The following is a 20,167-nucleotide window of genomic DNA, read 5'->3' as shown; positions in this document are numbered from 1 at the left end:
TGCATACATCCGCGACCTTCAAAAAACTATACAAAAGAGAATGATTATTGGTAGGAATACATGCAATAAGAAAGTACTATCATTGAACCTGTTCAATGTAATGTCATTATATTTGAAGAAACATTTAACATTTCTGAAGAACTAGTTCTTTCCGAAGAACTATCAAGTTCTGAGCTATTCTATTATACTATTATTTCACCGTAAAAGGACATGGCAGCCAATTGATTTTCGAGCCCAATCAATAAACTAATAATAGCTTTCAAACGAGCCTAAACTTGTTGAAATCTGCTCAGTCAAATCCGAGAAAATTCTTTGTGATTTAATCATAATAATCGATATAGTTTCCGGTAAAAAAAATGCATTCTATTATAATATTATTAGAACAGAATTTCGTCAGATTGGAACAAACTGCTTCGATAAAACTTCTTAATATTGAAACTCTACTGAATCACTTCATTTTGCAAGTGGATCAAAAAATCGTGTGTAGCGAAGCGGAATCTAAAGGAAAAAGAATAGACGAGTTGGTAGCCTACTGGAATCTCGGATACAAACACGTAATATATAAAGCTACCGAACCGAGAGGAATTAAATTTTTCAGTACATGCTTGCCCTCGGTCGACTACAGAGAAACAGCGGGTGATCGCACATCGTTAGGTGAGCTTTCTAATAGCTGTAAACTCTTTTCATTATAACAGTAAGAGCCTGATTAATCATCGATGATTACCGGTTAGGTGGCATTGGAGAATCATCAGTTAAGTACTCGCTGGAAAGGCTGGCTAATCATAGCTTAAATCATCCGCCACAGTACGAAATATTAGAAAAACACAACGCCGTCGCGCCTACTCACTTGTGTGTTCATCAAATCGATTCGAGTCCGGATCTGTTAGAGTCATTACGAAATATCGCCCCAAATACGAGCCGGTCTTACCATATGTGAACTAGGCGAAGAACGAGTCATCCTCCTACCTGATTTATTGCGAGAACCAAATTGGATAAGTTCGTGTTTACCTTGTAGCAAACACTTTCATAGTACCCATATGTTTTGCCATGTAATGTTTTAGACAAGAGTTGAAACAATTAATTTTGCAGTCGAAACCAGTCTCTGTCTGGGAACACAGTAGTTTGATCGAGATGACAAAATGCATAGGTTTAATTGATAGTCCACCACTGCACTGTGTTGAGCATTTCCATACCTTCCTTCCAAATGCCGTCGGTGATCATTGCGTTTAACACGCGGATCCGCCATCGACCAACGGACGATCCGGGGATTTAGCATACGAAACTGCAAGGAATCTAAATTTGTCTGACCGGCTCTGGTTACCGCTGCGGAGGTGTAAGCAACAATTGATCTGCAGTGGCATGTCGATCGAATAAAACATCGAAACGAGCATTTAACGCACTCTTAACAAAATCACTTTCCAGCAGAGACCAGTTCTTCGACCCGCTTCAACGTTTGCGGTTTTTTGTATGCAGAGGTTGAATCTCGCGATGGCCGGACGGACGTGAGAAAAGCTTGCAACTGTTTTGTATTCCATCGGGAGAGGAGACTTTATCCGTTGGGTTTTGGTTCTTCTTGGTTTCGTCTCGCGTGGTTATAAAACTGTCAGTTCGCATCAGCGTGCTCAAACGGAACAGGTTTGCCGGCCGGCTATTACAAGCCGTCCGTACGTCATGCGGTTTGAATCGCAAACGTTTCGTGCTGGTGTCTATTGAGGAGTAATACATTGTTTGTCAGTTGTCTCGAACATGTTGTTTCCTTGTTCGTGGTTTATGTAAAAGAATTTCTTGTGGCAGTTCTCCGAACAATTCTTGTATTTACCGAACAACCACAATCGTAACGTTGAACAACTGAACGAGTTATGATATATCGTTTTAGAATCAACTGTAACGGCATCTATTTAGAAAAATTGCCATGGAAATGTTTTTGTATGTCCAAGTTTTTTTCCAACAAAAAAAACTGTTGGTTATTTTGTAAAAATTTGATCATATTTTTTCATTGCTCATTTAACAATCTGCACACGCATTATTAAAAATATATGCATCATCATACTGTTTGATTGTGATATATGAAATAATACGTTGAAATAAGTGTTCGGAGAATATTTTTCGATAAGACCGAAAATCGAAACTCCAAAAACATTGGGCATCGAACAAAACCACGACCCGGACTGTCGACATACAAAAACGTGGCGACTCCGATAAGGATAAACAAATCATCAGTTCGTGCTCGCATCTCATCCGACACAGTCGCAAATCATTTACGGTCGAGACAACAGAAACAAAGACAATACAGTGTAGTGAACAATAGAGTGCACGAAATGGGAAAATACGATTTAACAAAGCCAGAAACTTAGCCTACAAGACCAAATTCAGTTTGTATTGATTTCAAGCGCTGCAAAGTTAGACCAGCAGCAACCGAAATTGAAATATTGCGGGATGCGCAGTGTTGATCATGACAATGTTAAATTTAAAATCTACGTGTACATGGTGGACAATGCCATAGAAGTACGCGTGCATGACCTTCCTCCGCAGACCAGCAATGGGTATGTTCGGGAAAGTATGTCACAGTACGGTGAATACTTTCCATCGAAAGGGAAGTATGGCGGATTTTTTCCCGGGTATCGGGAATAACGTACGAGTGGTACGTATGCAACTACGTAAAGCAATTCCATCTTACATCATTTGTGATCAAGACGGAAAAATCAACTGAAAATCAACTGGTTACATGCCAGTTTTGTGAACAACCTGCACACTACGGCAAACCTTGCACTGAAACTGCGAAAACAAAGAAAACAAACAAAAACAAGAACAACCGCTCAACAACGAAAACTAGTGAATGCAGTGCTCCTGTTTCAAAAACACCATCACCATCTAACCAACAAGCAACAAGGAAATGGAAGCTCCTCTACCCCTAGAAAAAGGGTGACAACAAGATCGAATACAAAAAATTTTTTATTTAAAAAATCGGCTCAATCGGCCACGTAAAGCTTGTACGCAAATAGGCCTGAATAAAAATGTCTTTTAAATAAAAAAAAGATAAGCAAATCTAGTACATCAGAGTACGATAGCGGAAGCTATACATGAATACCCAGGCGATGTTTACTTGCGTTTTACAGAATGATTATACCTACGTCAAGCACTTTTGCATGAGCACCTGCAAAAGCCTGTTTCCTTTAAACACATTTTACTTTAAGTTTTATGGAAGAATGCTTAATTTAACGTAATAATCTGTCATCAAACACGGAAATACTGCAGCGAATGTAGCTGTTCATGCTTCATACTAGGTAAAACTGTATTACTGCAAATTACTGTATTAGCTTTGTTCAATCAGATCTTCAGACGATTTTACTCTTCAAGGAAAACTTCAATTTCATTTACTCTAGACCAAAATCGGCAACGTTTGAAATCAATGCCAATTGATCTTGGGCATAGACGCCTGAGTGAAAGTATATAGATTTAAACAATCTTAGGTTTATTTGAAAACTATATTGTACGGTTTTTACGATATATGGCACACACTTCCTATTTGGGAGTAATAATAGTTAAAGTGACGTATCCGACAGACCACTTTTTTATATTCGTTGTACAGGTAATCTTAGACTCATGCAGCTACTATTAGTCATTGATTAAGTTTGAATGAAAAAAGCCAGTCACGTCCGAAAATATACGGAGGTATAAGAGACGAAAACAAACTGCACTATTTTCTATCCGCCCAATTTCCTATCAGATAGAAGGTCGGATCTCGGAAATTTTTTTTGGGTTCGGGTTCGAATCAATACTAGTACTAGTATTATTTTCAATCGAATACAGATCGGGTTTGAAAAAAAAATTCTTGGCCTTGGATTTTAGTTTACAATCATGTACTGGTCGGCTTCGGGTTTTAAGAATCTGCATACATCACCATTTCTACTCGATGATGACTCAGTCGATTTAGGCTCATTTCAAAGCTACAGTGTGATCACAGACTAAGTTAAAATTATAGTGAACACATCCGGTTGGAAGCTACAATGTGACCAAAAATCAAATGTAAGAAGATCATGGCGGACGTTGTCGGAAATATAACCGAATAAGTGGCGCAGCCGACGAACCGTACTCTTTTCTATACGCGTATTTTTTTCAAAGATGACATAACCGATTTCTACATGTATGAAAGCTGCAAAAGGACCAATGATCAAGTTTATAGTTTGAATATTATTGCAAATACATTCGTTTTCGGAAACGAACAATTGCAGAAGTTAACATTATAAAAGGTGGCAATAACAGGATCGACTAGCTACGATTTAGAAGAAATTTGCATACATCTTCAGTATGACAAACCATTTGTTTTGCACGGATCTCTATACAATGTGATTCAAAGCTGAACCTTTAACCGATTGGTCCTTAATAAAAAAAATACCTCAAAAAACTGATTTTTATAGAAGTGTGAATGTGTTTTTGCATGGAAATTTTTATTATTTTTGAGTACTACGCTAAGTTTATATGAAGTTACCAAAGCCCCCTTCCAAATATGCTTCAAAACAAATCGAAGCCCGGTGGATAATTTGTTGCTAATTAGTTACGGTAATTTTGAATTTGTTGCTCAATTTTGTTTTATTTTTTAGAGTACTTCAAACTGTGTTTGAAATCTACACATTGATGTTATAGCCAATCATGCATTTGAAAAAATAACGAGTTTTCTATCTTGTGGGGTTGAAAAATATGTTCAAAATTTCATGGGGATTGCTCAATTGTGCGTTTTGTAGAGCGTCACCAGTTACCGCTTACGGGCCGTTATTTACAGATGACCCCCCTCCCCCCCTCGCTGTTTTTTTATTTGACTCTCGAAAAAATTACATATTATAAATAACCCTTGTCTATGACCTTTCATATAATCGTAAACAAAATCTACTTTAGATGACATGATTCCGCCCCTCAAGACAGAAGCCCCCTTAAGCTGAAACAGTTCTAGTTATTCTCGAGACATCAAATTCATGATTTTTTTTATTCTTTTAAAAGTGTTAGACTTTTTCCTTCAGTCGAGCAAACCTGTCAATGATGCCATCAATAAAACCGCTTCGACGTTGCAACTGAGACAGCAAAAATTATTCTGAGCAAAAAAAGGTCCCAGCACTTTTAAACGCTCTGTAGGTCACTTTGTTTTCCCTAGCAATTTGAAGACTTTTAGGGGCACATTGTTAGTTTGTGATCTCAGAAATCTGTGAAAATCGTTGTCATTTTTAAAATCTGTGCAGCATATTCATAATACTCATGTGTTGACATTAACTGGAGCCATTTCCTGATGGTACTCACACAGCCACAGAGCTCTTCTTGAATCTTTACCTCACAGATGTTCATGTTCACGGAAAAGACACTAACACTGCGACATGAGATACTTGAAATTTTAAGTTGGATGTATATGAGATGTGTGTAATTACACGCAATTTCAGAGCACAAAGCTAAGTGTTCGAGTTCAGAGCGCCACGTATTGGCTACGGCAATGCGATATAAAAAGATCGTTTAGCTGTCATTGACCAGAAAGCGCAAGCAGTTTATAATTAATTTGAATTTGTGCTGAGGATAACATAACTCAATTGATTTCTTAGAACTTATTATTCGACACAATTTTTCTGCTAATAACAGTTACCACGAAAAAATACATATCCAGTCTCCAAAGATCAGCTTTGAATCAAAATGGTCTCCCCATCTGAGCACAACAAATACCGAAAATGTGTGCAAAGTATCATGTATATCGGAACAATTCGATCCTGATTTTACCACATTTTCTGCTATTAATGTCTGGAACTGATCTCTACTATTCACGAAACTTCAATTTCATTCACTCTGGGTCAAACTCGGCAGCGTTTGAAATTGATGATCAAAATGCCTCAGAGCAGGTGTTTTTATTTCAAATTAGGTCTTCTCATCATAGAATCATAGGACGATTCTATCCTATTGTTCATTGCTCGATATTATGTTTAGCTTCTGTCGTTCCGATCGTAAGCGGCTTATGACAGTCATCGAGACAAGAAAGTGTGCTGACTTTATCCGTTCAGCTGAATTATATGATCGACTATTTACATGATAATTAATACAGAGGTACAGAGAAAGACAAATATCTGCATCTTCGATAGTTCGATAGTTTGAATCTTTGGGATGACCTGATTGTACTGTGTTATGGTTTTCTATTACCCAATTGATCAATTGATAAATGAATTATAGGTCTAAGAACATTAATCAGCCACCAATGATGAGGTTGAATATGTATTCGTAAAGTTAATATCTAAATTTTTGCAGTTCGCTAATATGGTTATGTTAAATTCGATGAAAATCTTTTGTGCTATTTTGACGTTGATCCGTTTTCAAAAGGAAATGCGATTCTGAAAAATCAATTCATAACACAAGTATTTAATATATTTAAAATATCAATCAACAATCAAATACTCAACGAATGAATAACCAGTATCCCTCATATTTTGCATTTACATCAACGGGGTGTGCCATAGGTAAATTTTTTAGAAGTACATAAATTTGTATTGATCAATCCAATGATTGAACTTCTATGAATGGTAGCATATGTAACGAAACTGAAAGCATTTTGTGTGATCATATAGGAATAGTTCCGTTCACCAGAAATTTCCATTTCTATTTCGTAACAGCAAACGGCACATTCAATATCGACCAAGCAAACTTTGTAGCAGGAGTTTCTAGCGACAAACGTTGTGAAATTTGCCTCCCCCTAATCGTTGAACGAACAAACAAACATGACATATTCTGCATACCGACGCTGAAAATAGCCGGAAAATGTTCCCCTGTCGATCGGGAACAAACCGAATCGAAGGTGATGTGTAAGTGGGGTATGAAGGTTATATTTTGCATTCATTGATTTCACTGAGCGAGGGTGTAGTAAGTATGTGCCTACACTAACTACCCCAGAAGAACTCTTACAACAGGAAATGAAGCTCTCTGATTCACCGTTACATTGTACTCACATTGCTGTCGTTCTACATCTGATGTTGCATCGATAATTTCATGATGAAATTGTCATTATGTACTATGTTCATAGAACATAATAGCGAATCAAATCTATGGTCGAACTCTAAGTGCAATTGTCTATACTGCCAAAGGTGTGCTAAGGGTAACTGAATCGTAATCTCATCGAGAATGAATTGCAAAAAACTTTACACACCAGCGCTACGAGATCGTGGTAGGTTACGTAAACTGTGACCGGCATCAGACTTTGGCTGGAGGGAACTCCGCACGACCACCGGTTGCCACAGTTCTGTCGATGTCAAACTCATATTTTTTCACTATTTGATCATTCAATTTAATCGAAATGTCTGAAGCTGGATAATTTTGTACTGCAGCGATACGAACTCACATCGTAATTATATGAGTGTCTTAAATTTGTTCAGTATATTTTAAAGAATGAAAAATATCGCGGATTACGAAGCCATAATACAGAAATTTCGTCTTATTAGGTTTTTTTGAACTTGCACTGTTCACCGGAGCCTACAAGCAGTTGAGCTCATATTTTAGTGATTGCTAGCGCCGCCGTCATGGCTATGAGTCAAAAATGACTAAACAGTAATCAAAGTGACTAGGCTTGCTGACTAGCTTATGATTGGTACCAGTCAAGTTTTGCATCATTCCAATTCTGTCCGCTCGGCGATGGGCATTCTCGTGAGAAGAGACGGTACGATTGAGATCAGTCGTTGATCGATCAAAATGAATGGCAACCGGTCCTGTGCGGGGAGGAGACTGCTGTCAAACACAATGTAATTGAAAAATTTACGCTGCCGTAGCAGTGTAGCGAATTAGGCCTAAAATTGAGTACCGATTCGTACGTACAGGGGCAAATGTAGGTAAAGGTTCTTTGGCTAGCTAATGAAGTCGATGTTTGGATGGTGCAATTTTCCATCGTTGTGCTGCAGCGTAAGCTGCGAAAGCAGCATGATTCATTCGGCACAGTAATCGTTTTATGAGCAGTTCGCAACATGAGTAGATCGTAACGTACGGCAGTTGAGATGACAAATGACGAAATTACACTTATTCGATAGTTTCAAACATAATTGTTCTATATGTAAATTGTACGCCATTAGATGACATTTATTTTTACAGGTAATACAAGCTACCAATGAAAAATAAGGTAACCAGTATGCTTTGAAATAAATATATGTTTGCGCCGAATCATCAACTAATCTCTATCAGACATTGGGATGCAGTGCAATGGGTAAAAGTAATACTCAAACAGATTATACTTTGTTTCTGCTTTGCGATTTAAGTTGATTTGCTAGCTGACAACGACAGTTCAATTGGAGCTGCTAGTACACTGATGAGTCGAAGGCGATGCATGATGATGTGGTACTACCATCTATAATTAGCATAAAATACTTCGTAGCCAAATTCTGACAAATCATCAATTATTATGATTTGAACTGATTTAAAAAATTTACGAAAATTCAAATTCCCATCCTAACATATTTCGAGTACAGATATTAGAGTGCTATATTGTTCAAAAACATGGCTTAAAATAACCCCATTCAATTCATTAGTCCACCTGATTATCAGAACATATATCTGAACAAATCTAACCATACAAGAACAGTACTTATTAATGAAACATACAACAATTTAAACTTGTTGAACCGGCGTTGGCGTAATTAATTAAAAATCTGACTTATTTGCATTTCATGTCTAAATATCTCGAAAACGGTTACTTCTAAGGGAAAATCACAATGAGTGAGTTTATTGATTTTTATGCGTAGAATTATATTTCATCGCCCGCATGACTATTTTTCATCAGAAACTTAGAGTTTCTAAGTTATTTCAGCTATAACCTTCTGTACTTTTGAATTCACACCAATGAAATTAACAACAAATGTGGATTTTAAGTTTAGGTGCAGAATAAAATTATGTAAAAAAACGGTTGAAGAGCAGCTTTTTTATTTGATTTTTTGGTAATTTTTTATTTCTTGAAAAGTGTTCGGCTTTATTGCAGTGTATATTTTTTAATAGTTCTCAATCGATTTCGTAGAGCTTCGACATATTTTTTCTACCAATAATAGTTTGAAAGTTACCATGATTTGAAGAAAATTATATGACCGGAGCCGGAAGCGACAGCCATTTTGTCTTCGAACTTGATCAATGGCCAAACAGAAGCATTCAAACAAGCCTAATCGTATTGGAATCAGTTAAGTCATGTTCGAGAAAATTGAGTGGTAAAGAAAACTTTGAATCACGTACACACATACATACACGTAGACATTTTCCTTTCTCGTCTATCTGTGTTTAACATTATATAACACTAGGGGTTTTCCAGTTTTCAGCAATTCTAGTTTCTAGCAGATGTAGGCTAGAGTTGATTCACTCACAATGAACAATTTCACCAACTTGGCGTGCGAGTAGTTCGAATCGACGAGCACGATGACACGATGGCACGTATATAATGTATGTAATGTCATGCTCTTTATATGGTGGAATCACAAACGTGACATATCCCGTTCAGTAACTCAAGAAGTAAAGCGCGAATAACAGAAACCAATGTTGGTAACAAATTTCTTACAAATACCAAAATCAAATACAACTCTGAAAAGTTCTATTACGGTTCACCTATCGAAAGATCATTGAATCCAATAAACCTTCTTCTCATTTTTTCCTTTGTGTCTCGTCTCCGACTCATCAGTGGCTCAAATTGAACTACTGGAGCTCCATAACTGTTCCACTTTAGTGTTTTTTTTCTCGAAATTTCAACAAAACATTTTCTATTTTTTTTAAATTTTGATACTGCAGAGATTAGTACAGTTCTTAACCCGAATCATGTATTCAATATAAATCATTCCGTGTGATTATAAAACAGTTTCAAGTATGAATTAGAATAAATCAAATATTATGCGATATTATTGTATCCCCAGTTATTTGATCTAGTTATACATCGAACAGCTTGTGAAACGAAACCTCAATTCTTAGTCGAAGACAGAAGATGTTAAAACTAGAATTCAATATCTTCAATTTTAAACCATGTGTTCTCATAAGCAGGCATGCCAACGCTACACCCGATTTGCGATGAGTCCCAAATGATAATAAGTGTCGGACTAACAAATTCCAGAAGGAAACTAACAATAGCTCCAAGTTTATACCCACGCATACCAGCAGCGGCGACAGACATAATAGAAATAATTAGTTTTTATTACCTTAGTGGCGGATTGTGGCCGACAAGATTTTTAATCGTGCTAAAATTTTGCTATAACCGCAATTATTTCTGCCTATCATCTAAGTCGGATTAGGTTTTCCTGGAAGCACGCAGACCGGGGATCGAATCGCCGAACATCACAAAGTGGTTGTAGGCAAATTATAACAATCAGGCGATCGATTGATTATTTGATAATTTCCGGCTTTGTGAGGTTTGGGTCCGGTCGGGTTTATGGTTCAATCAGTAAGATTTACAAGAGGTTCCAGATTACTTAGAGAGAAAGTTTTTACCGCACAACTCCATTTGGGTTATATAAGCGAAAATCTGTCGGCTGTTTTAATTATTTAACTTGACCCAAAAATTCTTAAGTAATGTTGTTTAAAGTGATCTTCGAAAGGTTCTAGAAAAAATCTGATTCCTTAGTTTTTAACACAAAGAGCGTATGTATTTTTGCAAGGACTTTCTTTAAACCGTGGTAACTTGGAAACTGTAAATTGTACAAAAATAGTATCCAAGAAGAAGTGGTAGGGAATCGTCGCTAATATTTTTCTATCGTCGCTAATATTTTTCTACGAATTTTTTAAAATTTTCACCTAAAACCCACGTTTTTATGTAAAATTGATTATTATGAATTGAAGAATGAAGAAGTTACAGCTAAAATAATTCACCAATATTTTAAAAACTTTAAGTTTCTGATGAAAAAATCTTCATTTAGACACTAGAAAATAATTCTATAAATTTAAAGAAATAAATTTGCCAATAACAACCTTTCTTCTAGAAGCGGTCGTCTTCGAGATAATTAGACATGAATGTCAAAGAACTCGGATTTTCATTGATTTACACTGTTTCAACAAGTCAAACGTAATTCTAAACATATGAAAACAGTTATTCTAAATTAAATATACAATTGTGTATATGCCATACTGTTTGTTATAAAAAAATGGTATGTATTATTAGTGATAGTATGATCGTAGCACCTAGCCGACGACACGACCAGACACTCCGAAGAAAAATCGGAATAAAAAGTGTTCGTGAACGATTTACCACCAGTTACTAAAATATAGCGACCCCTTGAAAATGACCAAAATTAACTATTCGAGCAACACTGTTTAGGTTGCTATGAGCTTAAAGTTACCAAGGAGCACCAGAATAAATAAACAAACAGTTTGAAACAGTTGTGGAATAATTACACATTTCATGATTATTCAAAATCATTTACAAAAAACTGCAAAAAATAACAATAACAAAAACCATAAATAACTGAAAAACAAAGTTTTCTAAAACTTTTGGAAATAATGAGGAAAATTCATCACGCTTGCTTGCCTTTTTCGCACCCAGACGACGGTTTTGAGGTAGTAAAGCGCATATCAGTTCCGATTATCTCAAACCGGTCATTTCTTCTAGTGCTTCAGACGGAACTGGATGTACAAGTGTGGTTCCCCCACCAACATTAGTAAGAACAAACCAAGTATAAAGAGACTTCGATCGTCAGAAGCAATAGTCGCCAGTAATGAGATCAAATTTTTTGCATGGTACAAAACCTCAGACGCTCAGGTCGTGCTCTCATTTGGACTTCGTTCGCCAGGAGGAGCAGTCGGCAATGAAAGCGCAGACGTTTTGCGTGATACAAATCCTCAAACGCACAGGCCGCAGAGCCAGAAAAGAAAGTATCGACCCCTTCAAAGAAGATCGATTGCATCATCCTGCTGCTGGTCGTTTGCGTTGGAGCAAAATACAGCGAAAAATGAGCAATCATGGGGAACATTATGCAAAACCCTTCTAATGGCTCCAAATGTTATCTAAAGAACTATAAAGATTGCTTCTTTGCAAATCGGTAATTAAAACCATCAGTGTAGTGCAAATCTGGGATAATTTGATCAGCTTTGTGCAACTTCCGCATTGTGCAGTTTTTAATATCTTAGAGAATTACATAATTTTGCCTTTCTGAATGCCATAAGTTAACCTTGTGTAGCCTTTTGAAAATTTCGTTCACTGAAATATTCAAGTCTAAAATGAAGTAATCGATATCAAAATTCTGTATGTTGCTATTTAGAACCATAATTGTATACCTAAAGAATTATGCGAAATTTTCCCTCACTATACTGTATACGGCCCATTTTTCAACCAGTTGTAGTTTATTCGAACTCAACTCGTCACTCTCCATCACGAATGCTTTCATAAAATATTTTTGCAGAACCACCATTATTTTACCATAAATAACTATACTGGTTAACTTGTAATATTTAACTGTATATCAGAATGTTTAATGTAACTAATCTGTACTTTAGTTTAGGGGTATCGTTTCTAGTAATGAAAAAGGGGAAAGCTTGCACAATTCACACAATCGATCAACTAATTTATATTAGGAAGTATAAAAAAAGAGTGTCAGTTTAATTCGTATACACGACATCCAGTTATGTCTCTGACATTACACACCCGTACTTTTTTTGTTAGCAAACTATCGAATCATGGCAAGCGATAAAAATCTAAAGGATATTGTATTCTACGACATTGTTGAACATAGTATTGTTTATCCTAAATGTAGAAGTATCAAGATGAAATATACATTAGTGATAACATATACGAGTGAAGGGACGCCGACATTTTTAGTTTAGCAGATAATAGAGTTCACTCGTAAAGCCCCTTTCTAGCGTAAGTACTTAATCCTATTCCTCCATTGTTTTATACTATGCAAGACATGATTTCTCATTTTCTGCATCTTCTTTTGTATCATATACTGAAGCTCAACCAATATATGCCAATTATAAATACTTGCACTTGATTCTCACAAATACATAAGAATAAATGCGCTTTAAATAGGGTTTGGAAAATATTCACCGTTTATCAAGTAAAAACACTTTATTGAGTTCAGTTAGCTACAAATTGATAAAAACAAAGTCCAATTTAAACAGATTTCTGGTGATTCAAAATAACGAAAGTTAACTTTCAAATTAGTTCTAGCAATAAATTTGTTCAAAATGCTTCATTTGTTCAAAAAGTTGTGAACAAATTTATTCCATACGATTAAAGTCTAGTCCCAAAACAGTCCATAAACTCTTCAAATTTGGAACGAACGACGGAGTTGTCCGAATGCAAAATTTGTTTGAAGCTTGCTCAGGCTTCCCAATTTATTTCAAAATTTCTAAATGTTACGTTGTTACTGTTAGTGGCTTTCTATTTTTTTTATATGCCGGACTTTTTCGAAACCAGTTTCTCGCGAATCATCACGCTTAAAATTAATTTTGTGCACAGAAAACATAGTTCCATTCTTCTTTCGATTTCCGCATTAGAATGGGGAAACGCAATCACATATATCGAAAAGTTTTTGTAAATTCTGATAACAGCTCTACTGAAATAGCAATTTGTACCACTACAGATCGGAGAGCATAAGATCGAAATTTTGTCCACTGAAGAAAACATTTGCTAGAACCGCTTTCTCGTTAGTGTTGGTTTTATCAAAGTGAAAATTAATCAATTCGGTCAGCTCGACCGATTGCTGAAACGTTCACCCATCGTTAATTTTATGGAGTTTCAAAAAACTCACAAGCTTCAAAAATTTGAGAATTTTTTTTTTTTAAGAAATAATTCACAAATGTGAAATAATGTTTATTGAAATATGCGCGAAATCCACGCATTGCATCAAAATCTGAGCAGAAACCGCACTAAATCCGACTATATGCACTAAATGCATTTTAATTTAATAACAAATGTCTATTTAGTAGGTGAATATGATATGAACACTCAATATTTTTTACCTATGAAACACGTAACTTTTACTGGATGATGCATTAAATAGCTTCTAAAGGTCAATCCATTAAAAACTAAGTAGAAAATTTCACTTCACTATAATGTGATTATTTGTTGCGTGCATGTTTTCAAAAACACGAATAAGAAAAACGCCATCAAGATTACCCTGAAAAGCTTCACACTCAAGTTAAAATTTTTCTTCACGTTTCGTTTTCGACTCTATTGAACAATCCAATCAGGGTGGTCACCATGAGATAGCGTTATGGTGATTGTTTTGACATATCCCATGGATTTAGAAAAATTTTTGACGATTTTTTCGATTTACTTGAGTTTGAAAGAATGCAGATGGCAAAACCTTACAAATATGGGTAAGAAAAACGATTATTCACGTGTTGTCATCAAACATATGATTTAAAATTGTCCTATAATCTTGACAATCTAGGATGAAATTTGAAATTTTCAGTTCACATACAGATTTGATTTCGATGATAAAACATGAGTAAATAGACTAGCCATAAAACTTTTGATCATAATTAATCAATTAATCTCAAAATCCAACCCAAAAAACAAAGAATATCCCAGATATAAAAACAGTACCCAACCTCACTTCTTCGAATTTGGTATTTCATGTTACGATTTCTCCATAAATATCAATCAAACATACCACGGAAAGTTACTGAATCATTAATGATCGATTTTTTTACCAAATTTTCACACGTTTTTGTATGTTAGTATTCGATTCATAAGAAAAAATAATAAAAACCCTGCATTTTGTTCGAATCTTCAAGCAAAATCTGAAAATTATCACCATCGCTTAGTTCAAAGCTCGCCACTCGGGCAGCGCTGCGATCGCAAAAGAGTTGGTTGGATTCTTCAATTGCTGGTGCACTGTAACAGGTCAGCAAAACCTGCTAGGCAGAAGCAAAATTTAACCCAAAATTTGAGCATCCTACACACTTAAAATTTCTTGCTGAATCTCGGCAAAAAAATGCCGAGATTTGCACAGCCGAGTGCTCGGTTATCGTCTCGGCAAAATGTATAATTACTGAGAATCTCGGCAATCCAAAATTTGTCAACTGTCAATTATTGCCGAACTTGTCAGCAGAAGTTTTGCTGTCTGCTCGGCAAAAGTTATCAGGAAGGAATCATGAATTGCCGAGTCATCAGTAATCGAAAAAAGGAAGGATATTTTTTTATTTTTGCATGAAATTAATAACAGCAAAAGCTAATGTTGGTGAAAGGAATATTTTATTGATGTTCATTTCAATTCAGCAAACCACAAAAGCGCAAACACCAAACGAAAACATCACGGCTAAAGACAATTGTTTCCAGTGCTCCTCACCTCACCTGTAAATAAGCGGATATAAATATATATGCAAATTAGATAGTTTTCGATTTTACTTATCTTCTAATAAAATATACAAATCTTCTTCCTTCATCCAGTTTAGATGTTTTCCAGTTCCACGAGCAATGGCGACGTGGTGCTTGTAAAATCTAAAGGAAACATTAAATGACAAGTGTCTAACCGAGTTTCAGTAAAAGCAAAGTCGCTGTTCGAAATCTCGGCAAACGGTTTTGCTGATCTCGGTATATTTGTTGTTCACTGACACGTTCAGTATAATATTTTGCCAAACTACAGCAAAAGAACTCGCTTTACCGAGATATCAGCATAGAACTTTAACGATTTTCGGAAGAGAGCATGTTAATTACTGAATAGTCAGTAAAATTAAGTGTTGCCGATATAATTCGGCATTTCATTATGCCGAGCTCGAGAATCGGTTTTAAGTGTGTAGTAAGGTGCACTAACAGCTCGGTGTGGACTGATTTGTTTTGGCAATAAAATGATAAAACGTAAAGAAACCAAGCCATACAATCCTGGAGACACTATTGAAATACATAAACCACAAGATGATTCACTATATTGAAATATCTAGATCAGATATTCGTTTCTCGGAAAAGTCATTGCAAATGACATCATTACAGTCGTCAAAAAATTATTATATTTCGATCTCCAATACTACGAAATTATCAGATTTTTTATTGCACAATATATTCAATAAGGCACACTACCTGAGCACTATGACGCCGAGGGTAGAAATTGTCAGCTTAATACCAAATTGTATCGTTATGATCAAAAGCGATTTTTCTCTTTTCACTATTAACCTCATATTTTCATGGAAAACTAATTTAATTCAACTAAATACAGCGTTCTTTTTTCTACCCTGGGCATGACAGATGAAAATCCTTGACAGTACATAATAAGCAAAACGGAAAGTATCTGCCTAACTACGACAAGTAGGCGTCGCTGTTTCGCTGTACTCTACAGACATGATGAGTTAGCTGATGTAAAATAGTTCAAATCGTACCACATTTCCGCTCCGAGTATTCAACGGTATTACAAAGCACGTTTAATCTTATCGCAGACTTGACGATTCACTCTTCGAAACGTCACAGCAACTATCAACAGCTGGAATGTGTATTTAAATCACACTTACTTGTAGCTATCCGGGAAGTAAGTTTGTGCTGCTGACATCGTACTTTTAAATATTATAAAAGCTCATGAATCACCAACAACTGTTCCTCACAAGGTTTACTTTTCTTAATACTTTTTCGCACGACGATGAAAATTTCACCACCTTTAACTCTTTACTTGCTTTTATTCACTTTTCCCTGCAAACCTCTAACTTTTGGTGTACGATACGAACCAATAGCACTTCTCTTTTATTTTTCACAGTTCACTTCAAAACTGAAACTCAGAGAACCGTGCAATAATAAAAACTTCCAGAACTTCCAAACAGACAACAGCACTGAACAACTATCCCCTTTCCTTCCACAATCGACTGTTTGGCAAAGCTTGTTTATTTCTATGTAAACCGTCACAAGAAATCGATTTTCGTTTCGCAATGCACCCTGAACGTTATGCGCCTTCGGTGACTGCTGCTTCAATTTTTGATCCGGCTTCCCTTTGACCCGTGTTGTAGCCAAGCAGCTGCTGACTGGTCCTGTTGGAATCGTCGAACGGAACGAATAACTTACAGTGGATGGGGATTGCGCTCTCACTACACACTCCAATAGCTCTTAGTGACTGAAACTGGAACCTGGAAGAGGAAGAAAAATTATAGAGGAATAACCTTCTGTTTTTGCGGATATTATTGTCAAAATGAATCAAGGCGATTGAATCCATAAGGTGAGAAGTTATATCATAGTTTAAAACGAAAGCATCGATTGAATTACAAATTATACAAATTATAAAATAACACTCGTCAAATGCATTTGATGACATAATTTCTTTCCATATCTCCATAAGTGATATTCGCATCATTCGAAAATAGTTCCACCTATAACTTAAAAGCATCTTGAAAAAAACCTCTCAATGGAACCACAAAGTCTATATGTGTGTGTGGCAGTAAGGCATTACAATACAGGAGAGGGCCTGCGCAAAACAGTGCCCTAAACAATTCGATTATGTTAGCTGAAGTTAGGTGATATTCGCGAATCCCGCATTAACATTTTTTCCTCGGTGCCATTTAAATGAATTACCAATAGTACAAAATTTGCTGTTTCTATACATTGATCTATCCAGCTGGAGTGCCCAGATTTCGTGTCCATGTCACCATCGATTTCGTAACCGGTTGTAGGTGTTTGTATGAGATAGTCATCCTCAGTGTTGAGATAGGTGGGTGGTTGTTGAACCGTGCTAATATCAGCTGACACATGGAAGTTATATATATACAATGTTCTTCAACCGAACCTCGATATGAATGAAGATATTATAAATGCCCAGATGGTTCACTACGGTCTACTTAGATGCGGCACTACAAATGATAAAGTTGGGCTAATAATACTTTTTCGATCATTTAAGTTGCTTTCTTTTCCTTGTTTCTCATTGGGAAAACTTAGTTGATTATGATTTTTCATCGTAACGATATTAAATAGGAGCACACGTACGTGACGTTACTAATTTTTGAATTCAATTAATAATAATGCATAAGACAATTGATCGAATTTGTAATTCTTCGAAAGATGTGGTAATCAGCGTAAATTTTCCATTTGAAAAAATCTTGTTCTTGTTCCAACGAACTAGGACTGTTAATCGAATGAGTTTATTGGTGATTCCTTATGGATGATTCCGGGTAGGACGATTGGGAGCCCCGATTGTCGCAAATGACTTTCGACCATCGTGACAACTGCAGGTCATGGATGTAAATTCACTCGCTTTTCTTGGTTTACTTAAAGCTTGATTCTATCGTTCTATTGTTCGATAAATCACAACGAGCGGTAGCAAGTTCAACTAGGAAAATTTTACGATGTTGAAGAACAGAAATGAATTTTAAGACTTATGAATGATTTGACGAAAAGACTTCGGCTGTCATCGAAATGACTTTCCACTGACGCTTTCTTTCGTTCTTATTTTCGTTTGATTGACACTTGATTAATTTTCTAAAAAAGCATTAACTTTACGTCTGCTTAGCACTGATGAGCCAAAGGCGAAACAAAAAAAATTATTAGCACGAACCCGATACCCATCACTTCGATTTAAATTTTTCTCATTATCCCCAAAAGTAGAACTTCAATCTATAACTTATTCAATACTGATATATTTTGTTTCAAACTGTTCTTTACAAGATCTTTAAGAAAAAAGGTTGTCCAGTTAATTGAGGACATTTTAGCGTGTTGTCAACTGAATTTATAATACTTTAGCTGAAATACACTAGACTAATAACTTGGAATGTCATCCTTCTTTTGAGTAGCAGGCTTTACTAAGATCGAAATAGTGATTATGATATTCACTTTTGTTTCAACGACATCAGTTGCATAATCATTCCAAATTAAGTAATACTGATAAGTTCCAAAATGTTCAATAAAGTGAACAAAAATATCCTTTAAAATACGTAGAAAAAGGTAGGTGTGTAATATCACAGGCATAATTAGATAACGTGAATACGAATAACACTGACATGCTTTGATCATACCTTCGAATATGGAAAATCGTTCGTATTAGTAGATTGTGTGAATTTTGAAACTTTTAATGCTCCGGTTCCAGAATTGTAACACATACATTTTTTGTAGATTTACATACTCATTAGAGATAAACTTCGTATAATCCTTTGGGAATACTGAAATGATTCTAAAATCATTCAATTATCTACACCAAAACCTAAAGTCTGGACCAGGCCTAATTTTTGGAACTGGCTTCAGGCAATTAGTCATAGTTTGAATATCTGAACCTATAATCTGAATCCTGAAACAAAAATTAGGTTAACAATTCAGGTAAACCAGAATTCAGTTCCAAAATCCAATCCAAAATTCAGTTTCCGACTCCACATACAGTGTTCAGAAGATGAATGCGGTTACTGATAATTTACTGCTGGTTGAAGGCTGCTCTCCACGTCGTTCAAATTCGAATGAGAACGCGACTTGTGCGTTTGAGGCTTTACACAACGCAGAAGTCGTCGCAGCTGTTTGTGCGAGAGATATTAAAATTAAAAAGATTGCTAATAATCAAATATCATCAATCAAATGTATATGCGTTCGTCTATAGCTTATCATGTTCGGTAAATCCATGTTAATGAATGATCATCTCGTAATCTTTCAGGCACGCGCAAGGTTGCTTCAAGCGATTGATTCAATGTTAAAAGAAAAATGTCCATCTTCTTTCATGATTTATAAAAAAACGATGCTTTGGCCCAAAAAATGAAAACAAAGATTCCAATGCGTAGTTGCTCTACGCGCAGAATTAGACATAAGCGCACATTAACATATAGTCGATAACGGTTAAGAATACATTAATTAATAAGCTGGGCTGAAAAAGCAAGATTTAAAAATCGTCCAATCGAGATCGCTGCCAAAGATCCCAATAAAAATCGCTACTGATCTGATCTTTTTAAGATCAATTGATCAGTGATCTTCAAATCACATCGATCAAAATCGGTACTGATCTTTCATCACACAAAATCGGTGATTTTGAGCTAAAATGATTAATGATTCTTAAAAGATCAATCATTGGATGATTCGATCAGCTTTGATCTTTGTCGAAGAGAATCACATATGATCAAGTTCAGACATGAGTGCCGATTTATTTACGTCTGAAATCGTTGATCTCCGCTGAGGGGTGTGAAAATAAGTGATAACAGTAATCCTACAAGAATTAATATTTAAGGGTAACGCGTGTCAATGAGATTTTTAAAATCATGGAAAATTGTCAATTTTGTATCTTTGGAAAATATTCCTCCAACACTTTTTATCGCCAGA

General features: G+C 35.8%; 1 protein-coding gene across 10 annotated transcripts in view; it reads right to left on the bottom strand.

Moving 5' to 3' along the window:
- The window catches only part of LOC131437417 (dnaJ homolog subfamily B member 6-B), a 189,253-nt gene that overhangs the window by 135,955 nt on the left and 33,131 nt on the right, over positions 1-20,167 (bottom strand). For 8 of the 10 annotated variants that reach the window (XM_058606735.1, XM_058606732.1, XM_058606733.1 and 5 more), the window contains exon 2: positions 16,411-17,013. The gene's annotated coding sequence lies outside the window, so the exon portion shown is untranslated. Of the gene's footprint in view, positions 1-16,281; positions 16,313-16,410; positions 17,014-20,167 lie in introns of those variants that run through there. The other 2 variants (XM_058606738.1, XM_058606743.1) reach the window with 2 other exon arrangements.

This window comes from Malaya genurostris, chromosome 3 (genome assembly GCF_030247185.1).
Source record: "Malaya genurostris strain Urasoe2022 chromosome 3, Malgen_1.1, whole genome shotgun sequence".
NCBI classification, from domain to species: Eukaryota; Metazoa; Arthropoda; class Insecta; order Diptera; family Culicidae; genus Malaya; species Malaya genurostris.
The sequence above is the reverse complement of the archived record's forward strand: the minus strand, read 5'-3'. Positions and strand labels throughout refer to the sequence as shown.